Source organism: Dreissena polymorpha, chromosome 7, assembly GCF_020536995.1.
Source record: "Dreissena polymorpha isolate Duluth1 chromosome 7, UMN_Dpol_1.0, whole genome shotgun sequence".
In the NCBI taxonomy this organism is placed as follows: domain Eukaryota; kingdom Metazoa; phylum Mollusca; class Bivalvia; order Myida; family Dreissenidae; genus Dreissena; species Dreissena polymorpha.
This window is the reverse complement of record NC_068361.1, coordinates 43134938-43144770: the sequence shown is the minus strand read 5'-3', so window position 1 is coordinate 43144770 and position 9833 is coordinate 43134938. Positions and strand designations below refer to the sequence as shown.

At 32.3% G+C, this 9833-nt stretch overlaps 1 protein-coding gene across 1 annotated transcript in view; it reads left to right on the top strand.

The window, feature by feature from the left end:
• Positions 1–356: 356 nt before the first annotated feature.
• Positions 357–9833, top strand: part of LOC127837342 (ATP-binding cassette sub-family A member 2-like) — a 58031-nt gene continuing 48554 nt past the window's right edge. The window contains exon 1 of the mRNA XM_052364300.1: positions 357–499. The gene's annotated coding sequence lies outside the window, so the exon portion shown is untranslated. The remainder of the gene's footprint in view (positions 500–9833) is intronic.

Sequence of the window (9833 nt, the reverse complement as noted above, 5' to 3'; positions counted from 1 at the left end):
TCATAATCTTCATAACATTTATATTGAAAAACACTTCGCAACATATTTTTCTTTAAATTTTTAAGTTAATTATGCGAATATGATTGAATGTTAAAGATGATAAAAACTCAACTTGAATCACCAAAACGTTTAATGGTCGACCCCAAAACTTATTGTTCGGTCGGTTTAATGGAAACATGTAACTTGGTATGCCCTACTCTAGTGTATAAACGTTACCACACTAGTGTATATTAAATCAATAGTATATCAATACTAAAATTAACTCTCTTGTATTGATCCGACAGGCACTTACATGCCGCATCGCCGTTCATGTTTACAATTCGCGCTTCACTGAAGTCATTATTTATGAGCCCGCAATCGCTCTTAAACCAATATTTTAATGTTCGATGTTAACACTGCACGGCTGGGAAACAATCGCGTAAACAAAATGTGACCATAGTAAATAGCAAATTAGTATTCATACTATACTTGTGGATTTATGTTGGACTTCAAAACACAGGTACTGTAATGCTCATATATTTTAACCTTCTGATTTAATTCAGTGACAATTAACATTCAATAGTATCGTAAATCCATACTGACATACGAGTGTACACATCGTATGAATATACACATTCGATCAAATCTACCGTTATCTTAATATGCGGTTACCTTCAAAACGGGAATACATCATGGGTGGTAACACTTATTGATTAACTCTTTTAAACCGCTATTGAATGGTGGCTTCAGTGCGCAAAAGTTCAAGGTAACAAGGGTTATAATAGTATAATCTTCTTCACGGTTGGGTTCATCCACAGGTGGTTAGCATGTGGCTATGATATTAATTAGTGAAACATCATTTTGAATGATAAATCAAATTATAACGAATATATATATATATATATATATATATATATTTAATAGTGATTTTTTTTTCAGAAAAGTTGATTTTTCGTTATATTTTGATTATTTATCATTCAAAATGATGCTTTCGCTAATTAATATCATAGCCACACGCTAACCACCTTTGGGTAAATCATGGTCTATGTTTCTTTTCATCAAAACGTCTCAGTTTGTGTAAATATTTAAGCTGCTGTTTATGAAGAATGTTTTTTTAAACTTAACTATGTTCGATATATATGTATTCGATATATAATGTTATTAATAGGCTAATTAGCAACAATTTGCAAATCAAAACGAATAAAAAATATATTTTCAGATAACCAACAATAAGGCCTGAAAACGTTGTGTGTTCCCACTAACCCGACTGGCCTTTTTTTTGATGCCGTCACTACACTATTGTGTTTTCTGTATTCCAGGATCAAAGGGGCAGTCAACAAGATCAAAGACCTATAGATTACACAGATTGGAAACTTCGCGCCTTATCGGGCTATCTCTCGGCGGGGTCACGTGGTCGAGAAACTGATAAGAACACTTGGGATCAGCAGACGATTTATTCCATGAATCAATCGGAGTAGTCCGGAGATAGCCGGTGTATCACGATTGCGATAAGATAGCGACGCGTCAGTAGCAACGGCTACGATTATCGAGAAAAGTTATGCGAAAATGTTACGGCGCTGTAGAAAGGCGGCTGTAACTTGGTAAAAAATTATCCGATTTTCATAAAATTAAGTTTCATAGAAACATGAGTAATTATGTTTTTATAAAATCTCGATTTTATTTACCTACAATAAGAATTCATAATGCCGCGATCATTGAAGCAATTGCGCTAAGAACTTCCAAATCGCGGCGAGAATGCTGTTGAATAGTTTATTTGAAAGGCTTTTGCTGATAAAATATTCTTGTATAATTTGGTATTTCAGACAGTTAAAACCTTATAAAATATTATTATTTCAAAAAGGATAGATATATGTGGACACATAGATCTAGGTCTCTGATTAAAACAACATTACAGTATAATAAATGCTATGATCGTTCGATCCAAAAACGGTTTTAGTTCGACTTATTTCAATATTGATTGTGTAGATTTTTTTCAATTGTTTAATTCTCTTTTTATTGAGATTTAATTCATGAGTTATAGGTTATTAAAGTTTTGTTTGTAATCCAGTTTTTTTCTTTTGGTAATTAAATTAAGCTTTCAGTATCGTGGGCTAGGATTTCGCGAAAAGAAAAAAACAAAAACATTTCACGCGCGTGTTAATCGTCGGATCAATTAGCGAACTGAAGATGCTTTGTGTGTTTTTTCTTTACTCTTGAGAATTAATTAAAGGAAGGGATTCTTACTTCAATTATCAGTTTGCGTTGTTGATTGATTTTAATTGTGTGATCAGTGGCCGCGGCCGGCGAATTCATTCTTTATATGTCATTGTGATGTCCAATTAAGGTAAGTCTTTGTTGTGAATGTGTTAGATTTTAATATACTTGTTTATAATAGTACGTTATAAACACAATGAAATGCTGTATAAAACTGTTAAAAAAAGGCTGTTCTCGATTGTGTATCTTATAAGTTGGACATACTAGTACATATTTTGGATTTTACATTTTTAAATTCTGTATCATTTGTGCAATCATGTCGCGTAACAGAGACCCTGATTTTTTCGCTTGGAGTGATAGTGATTTAGACCTTGATGAGCTTTTTGAAGGGGACTATACTGACAATGACTCTGTTTGTACTGATAAACATAGTGTTAGTGTTGATAAGAAAGATATATATGTGTGTCCAATTTGTTCACGAGAATACAAGACTATATATATTTCTTACTGTAAGAGGTTTTGCAATTACAAAACTAATAAATAAGAAAACTGAGAAAAGTGCAAAAAATGAAAAGAAAACATCCGCCAGCCTGAGAGATGCTTTAAAGTCACTGAATACCGGTAATTTGAAATAAACTGGGACTATAGGTCTGTACCAGAAGTTTAACATCAGGACTATCAGTATGGGAATATTGAAACTAATAACGTGTGCTCTGCTATTGCTTACGCTTTTAACAATGACAATTTGTGGTTTTTATAGTCATCTCACAGCTTGTGTGTTTTAATAATAAGCTCACAGCTATCTGTTAAAATATGTTTGTATATTAACTTGCATGTGTAACATTGACAGGAAAACTGGTAATACTAATAAAATAAGATATTAAATGAGAATCTAAACCCATACATTGTACTTTCATCTAGTTCTTTTATTCATACCAAGATAAACATATTACCCAGAATAAAAATCTAAAAATCTTATTTCTTCAATTTGAGGTGAATAATGACAAAGTTTTTCACAATGAACCAAAGCACGTTTGACAACATGTGTGTATAATAGGGTAAAAGAGCTTAAAATTGTACCATCTTTGTACAAGGCCAAAATCCTTTAAAATGAACATTATCCTACAGTTTAATTAATTCATACCAAGATTAACATATCACCAAGCATAAAAATCTGACTTAATCTATTTGTGATGAAAAATGAAAAAGTTTATCAAAAAGAACAAAAACACGTTTGACAGCTATCTTGTACAACAGAAGAAAAGAGCTTAAAATTGTACCAACATTGTATAAGGCCAAATCCTTTAAATTGAATATTTTCTTGTAGTTTGTTTAAATCTATACTTAGATTAACATCTTGCCTAGCATAAAAATCTTACTTCAAATATATGGGATGAGAAATAAAATAGAAAAGTGTTTCAACAAAATACAAACCACTTGATTGAATGAAATAACAGTATAAATAGTACAAATTGTACAAAGGCAAAATCCTTTAAAATACCTCATTTTCGTCTACTTTTTATAAATCATACATAGATTAACATCTCACCTAGCATAAAAATCTTACGTTATCAATATGTGATGCTTAATGAAGAAGTTTATAGAAAAATGCTTCGGGCCTTTCAATTTTTCAAAAATTATCGAAAATGAACGAATCCAGTGTTCTCTTTCAAATTCCGATAAATTAATAATTAATTAGAATAATAACTACCAAAACCTAAAGAATTATCAAGACAGAAAATAAATACTTATTTCTTATCACACAAAAAATATTCAATATGTCTTTTTTCGGAGACCGACTTTGCTATTACGTAAAGTTCGTAACGTTGCGCTTTCAGGCATTCATTGCTCTGCAAACTGACAACCGAGCGCTAAAAACACTAATTAACACATTAATATTGTTAATAACAATATCAAAATAATATAAACTAACCAGATCATGCTCAGAATACCCTACGACATCAAATATTAACGACTAATTACGAAGAATAATTGTTTGCTTTATAAGAAAATGGCCGACAGAAGCTGGAACAGGGAATAATCTACAGGTACACCGGCATCTCCAAAATCAATGTCACGTGACCCGCGTCCGCCGATAGATATTATCGCATATCGCTATAGCGGAGACGAGAGATTCCAATCTGTGTAATCTATAGGTCTTTGACAAGATTGACGAAAAATAAAAATTTCTAAAATACCGTCATTAAATGCTTTATATTGATAAATTTAAACATTGGATCTAAAAATATCCAGTAAAAATCAAGAATAAAATTTAAAAAAGTAACCCTAAACAGGGCTCGAACCATTGACCCCTGGGGTCCTGGAGTAAAAAGAGTTAAAGTCTCCCGTATAGACCACTCGGCCATCCATGCTAATACAATGAGCGTGGTATTTTATACTTTATATAAAGAATCCTCGTAGTTTCAAAAAATATAACGACAACAACAGAACTCTCCAAATTACAAAAGGCAGGTAGACATACTCAGTAAAATTTTATTACCGAATATACTAAAAATATGAACACTTAACAACATTGTTCAAGTAATGTAATATACCAGTCGTGATATTTTAATCAATATTTACTAATAATTGTAAAAAAATACGGTATTTAAGAACTTTTTTTCGTGATATATAACTGGTTGACCGCCCCTTCAAGTTGCCGATCGTTTTTTCAACATTCGATCAAATTCGCAAGATTCACTTTGAACTATGAAGAAAGATAAGTTGCAACGAGTTTTGTAACATTAATGTTATAGCATTTTTGTTTAATTTTAACTTCGATTAAAAGGGGAACATCGACGATATTTTCTATGAAAACCATGCATATTATCATTTTTTCCACACACATGTTTATTTAACAACGATTGAATAATACTTATTTAAAAAATGATAATATATATTAACAATTCAAACAAATATTTTACCGTACATCTGTTAAGCGGTGCGTATTGTACCGGTACATTTAAATCTTGCCGATTTTAGTTCTACTTAACTTCGTGAGCTTGCGAAACGTTGCTTAGAGCAGTCTTCATATTGCTATAGTCATTGACGATGCTGCGAAGCAGCTCGTCTAAGTTATCATACCATGAAAAAATTCTTCACAATGGCGACCCATGTAAAAGACCGAGCCAGTCCGATTGAGATAGCTCGATTTTTCTAATCGGCATACCTCGCTGATTATCTTGATAAAGGTAAAGAAATCTCAGCTGTAAATAGGACAGCGTATTCTGGGAAAAAGATTTAAAAATAGTTTAAAAACGTTAATTTTAAATCAGTTATATTCAATCCATTTTATCCTATTTTCAACGCGACATTGACGGTATAACACCTTATGGAATATACTAGCCTGTATTCAACCTTGTGGTATATACCTGTCGCGTGCACGGACTACTTTTTACTTTTCCACTGAATGATTTTTCATAAGAAATAAAGTCGAGAAAACTTTAGCTTCAAAATTATACGACCTTCAACCTTTAAACCTAGACATATGACATAATTTTTCGCCATCCGTATAATGAATCAGCTGATTGATGGCGTCATAAAATGACATACATATTGCGTCATTTTCCCTAAAATTTGTTTGACGATTTATTATAAACGCCGAATTATTTCACATGTAAATGTACTGTATATCGACATATTTAAATTGTCAATTTATCATATTTTCTTTATTCGTGTAATGTGCATTGTTTATAATCCATGCATGTACTTTTGACATTATAGAATGTACAACAAGCCATACAAATATCGCACAATTGATAAATAATTTGCAATATTTGTTTTCCGATTTAATTCACGTTAGGCATAGAGCTGTGTAAAGTATAAGATGTTAAATATAGCACCACACTGGAATTCGGAATGTCCCATTTTTTACAAGGGTATTATCCACTCATTTAACTGTTGTGTAATGGAATTTTTTCCATTCTTTCTGTATTTATATATTAAATTATTTTCTTGTACAATAAGGGCACTTACCATGGACAAATAAAACATTGTGCAAGTTTAAACATAATTATGTTTGTATTCAGAAATCTGCAAATGCAACCGAGTTTACCAACGGCTATTATTTGATAAACTGCTCCGGCTCATTTTAACAGCAGTAATGTACATAGAGTACATGACGTAGCGTGTGACGAAAAAGAAAGTTTATTGAGTTCTCATTTGAATATAGTGATATGATTGCATAAGGGTCTTTATTTAACTATGCTAAAATAATTATTAAAGACCCTAGATGCAAAATCGTATATTATTGAGTTAAATGGATTATTGGATGGAGTTTAAAGGATAATTAAAGGTAAGATACTAGTTCGAACGTGTTTTTGTTTTTGTTTGTACTTTTGTCGTTCCCTGTTCTCGAGGAAATGATTTTAACATGGGCGCCATTGATGCATCGGATCACACACGGCATACCCATAACACTATATAAAAAACACGTTCTGCGCGTCCCTAAATTCGTCGTCCGAAGTCGGAAAACGTATTGCCCTGTATATTAAGTCAAATAAAGTGTCAGTCGCTGGAATTGTCTGTTTACTCGTCGAAATTCTCAAGGTCGTCGATGGTGTACACGTAGAATCTATGTTGACATCGACATCATTTTGTCAGGAGCAATCGCCGCCTTATTGGACTTTGATCATTTTCTTTCGAAAATAAAATGAATTATAGTGAAGTAAAATCTCCTTTTCGCGGTCATAATGTGTTACAATTCGCATGCTGCGTAAAATTGAATCGAGGCATATGGTGATATTTTTACAGTTTGTGTGTGAATTTTTTAAAGACTATTTTGCGTACCAGAACAAATACATTTATATCACTACGCATGGTAACATTCGTTAGATTTTAAGCGCTTTTAAGAATGAATTAAAATTATTGTTAAGGTTATTAGATCTTTTTATGTTAAATGTCACGTTGAAAAAAAATCAAATGGGATAAATAGAATACTAGGATTAGCGTTGAATACAGAGAAGTTTATGTTGCTCGGCTCGAACACCGAAAGCGCTCGCCAAGGCTCGCGGCGTTCTAAGCCTCGCAACATAAAGGTCTCTGTATTCAACGCTAACCTAGTATTCTCTATATATGTTGATAGATCAATGAAACAACTGTGCATTTTCTGTATTGTATTTGACATTTGTCGTGATTCTGTAAATAAATTGCGAATGAAAACGTGTATAATTAACGTTTAACGCGATCATGAGTGTAAAGAAAACGAATTATTTCGAACCTTCCATTTGTAAACGTTATAGCGAGTATGGTCTATAAACAGCAAAATAGCCGTACAACATCTATGAAACTCGCTCTTATGCGTGCTTTCTCATTTTGCATATTTAATTAACTTTTCAAACAGAAATTACAGAGCCACATCAGTGCACATACTATGTTTAACAATTCATTCGTTTGTTGGATATTGTTTGCTGTTTTAAACACATATTAGGTCATATCGCGGAGATTTAGTTAACCTTACCATGTGTCCATGGGCGAACTCACGTATTCAAGTCCTATTCGACTATGTGCTCATACCTACTTTCGGGAATCATCATGAAATTATTGCCGTACTTAACGAACAAACATGCATAAGCTTATGTCAAGTTTTGAATATATCTGCTGCGTAACGTAATGTTATAACCCACAAACGTTTTACTGTAACAGAACGTTTTTTTTTAGGTAAGTGGTACAGAAAATACACGTCGAATATCTTTTTAAAGATATTTCTTGTTATATTTGATCGAGAATGTAACCCGCCTCTCAGTTTCGCTGAATGGGTCAAGATCCTCACGGGTACTACTTCCCCGTTCCCCCACATTTTTGTTCGTACCCGAAATTGTTCGTAACCATTGTTTTCGTACCCAAATTATTTTTCGTACCAAATTTTGTTTCGTACCAAACACATTTTTTTCGTAACCAATTTTTTTCTCGTACCCAATTTTTTTAGGCATAATTTTGTACCCAAAATTGTCGTACCCATTTCTTTTGTACCCAAAATTTTCGTACCCACATACACAATTGTGGTGATGTAGATAAACTTAAATTGATGCTTTTATATCCATCCTCTTCAAAAGCATCGTCACATTATGATAATTCATACACGAAGCTGTTTATTCGGACTGAGGGTACGGTAGTGCTGCTATTTCGCACCCTGACATAAAGTGTTATTTTATTGTTTGAATCCTAAAAAATAAAATTGGAAAATTATAATTTCCTTAATATGTGATCAAGTCTCTTCAATGTTAACTACACATCGCACTATTGTTGAGCGATAACCCGAAGAAGTACTTTAGCCAAAGGCTGGATTGATTCACTTTCAATCACTTCTTACATCGTTTATAAATACATGTAATACATTATTCATGTATCACATAAAAATGTGGCTAGCGGCACTTAGAGCAATACTCGTCAAGTATTGCCCGCTGTACTCTTAATGTATAGCATACAGATAAGAACAGAACAGAACAGAACAAAATGTTTATTCATATAATTTGAACAATTCGAGTCCATCGTCATATATATAAAACTGACAATTTATTAGCAATACGCACATGCATAGTAATGCGAAAGTGACCAAAATAGTATATAACAAGGTGTTAAAAGTCCATTATATAAATCCACGTTTGCATTCAATATCTGAGTCTGTCGATATACATATTTCTAATATTGGTTTAAAGGGAACATACAATGTCAAAATGATACTCGTCTTCGATATCATTTGAGCTACATTTACGTTCGTTTCTAGGAATACGTATATTCTCATATTCAATTTTTAACATATGGGAGTGTTTTTTTTTCTTAAATTAAAGTTTTGGATTCTTTTAAGGTAATCAGATAATTCAAATCGATGTTTCAATTCATTGTGTAAAGTAAATGGGCGTTTTTAAGTCCCTTACTTCGGTTATCGAATTGTTACATTGTATTATATTTTCAACACCGTTTCTCATATAACATAGCGTGCTATTTAATATACAATTAGTTTGTTTAAAAGTAAAAAAAATGTATGAAATATTTTATGACTCTTCCATAGCGGTGTATATGCATTGGTATTGTCCTAGTTCCCCGCATACTGCTGCATTAGGAGTACTCAAATTGACACCAAGTATTCGATTCAAAAATCTTCTATGAACTCTTTCAATATCCCCAGCATTTGAAAACCCCAAAACCTCACACGTACAACACAGTATTGAAGTAACATACGGATCAAACAAATTCAACATTGTTTTAACAGGAACATGTCGTTGGTGATTAAAAACAGCGATCCAATAGCCTTTAAGCCTTTATCTGATAAAGTTTGAGTAGTCTGTATACATGACCCATCACTTGATAATACAATGCTGAGGTAGTCAAATGATTGAAGCATTGCTATTTTCTCATAATTATAAAAAATGACTCGTTTTGCGAATTATTTCCACCGTTTTTATATATAATTATTTTGTCCTTTCTTCATTGACTTTCAGCTTTCACCGATCACAATATGTGTATTCACCGATCACAATATTTATATAGATCATCTAAGATTTTTTCAATCCTTTCGTTTTTTCTGAAAAAAATACAGCATGATCTGCACAAATAATAAATAAATAGATAGCTGGTTTAAAATTATCATGTTTCCATTGTTATTACTAAAAAAATGCTCGATATTATTTGCGAAAAGATTA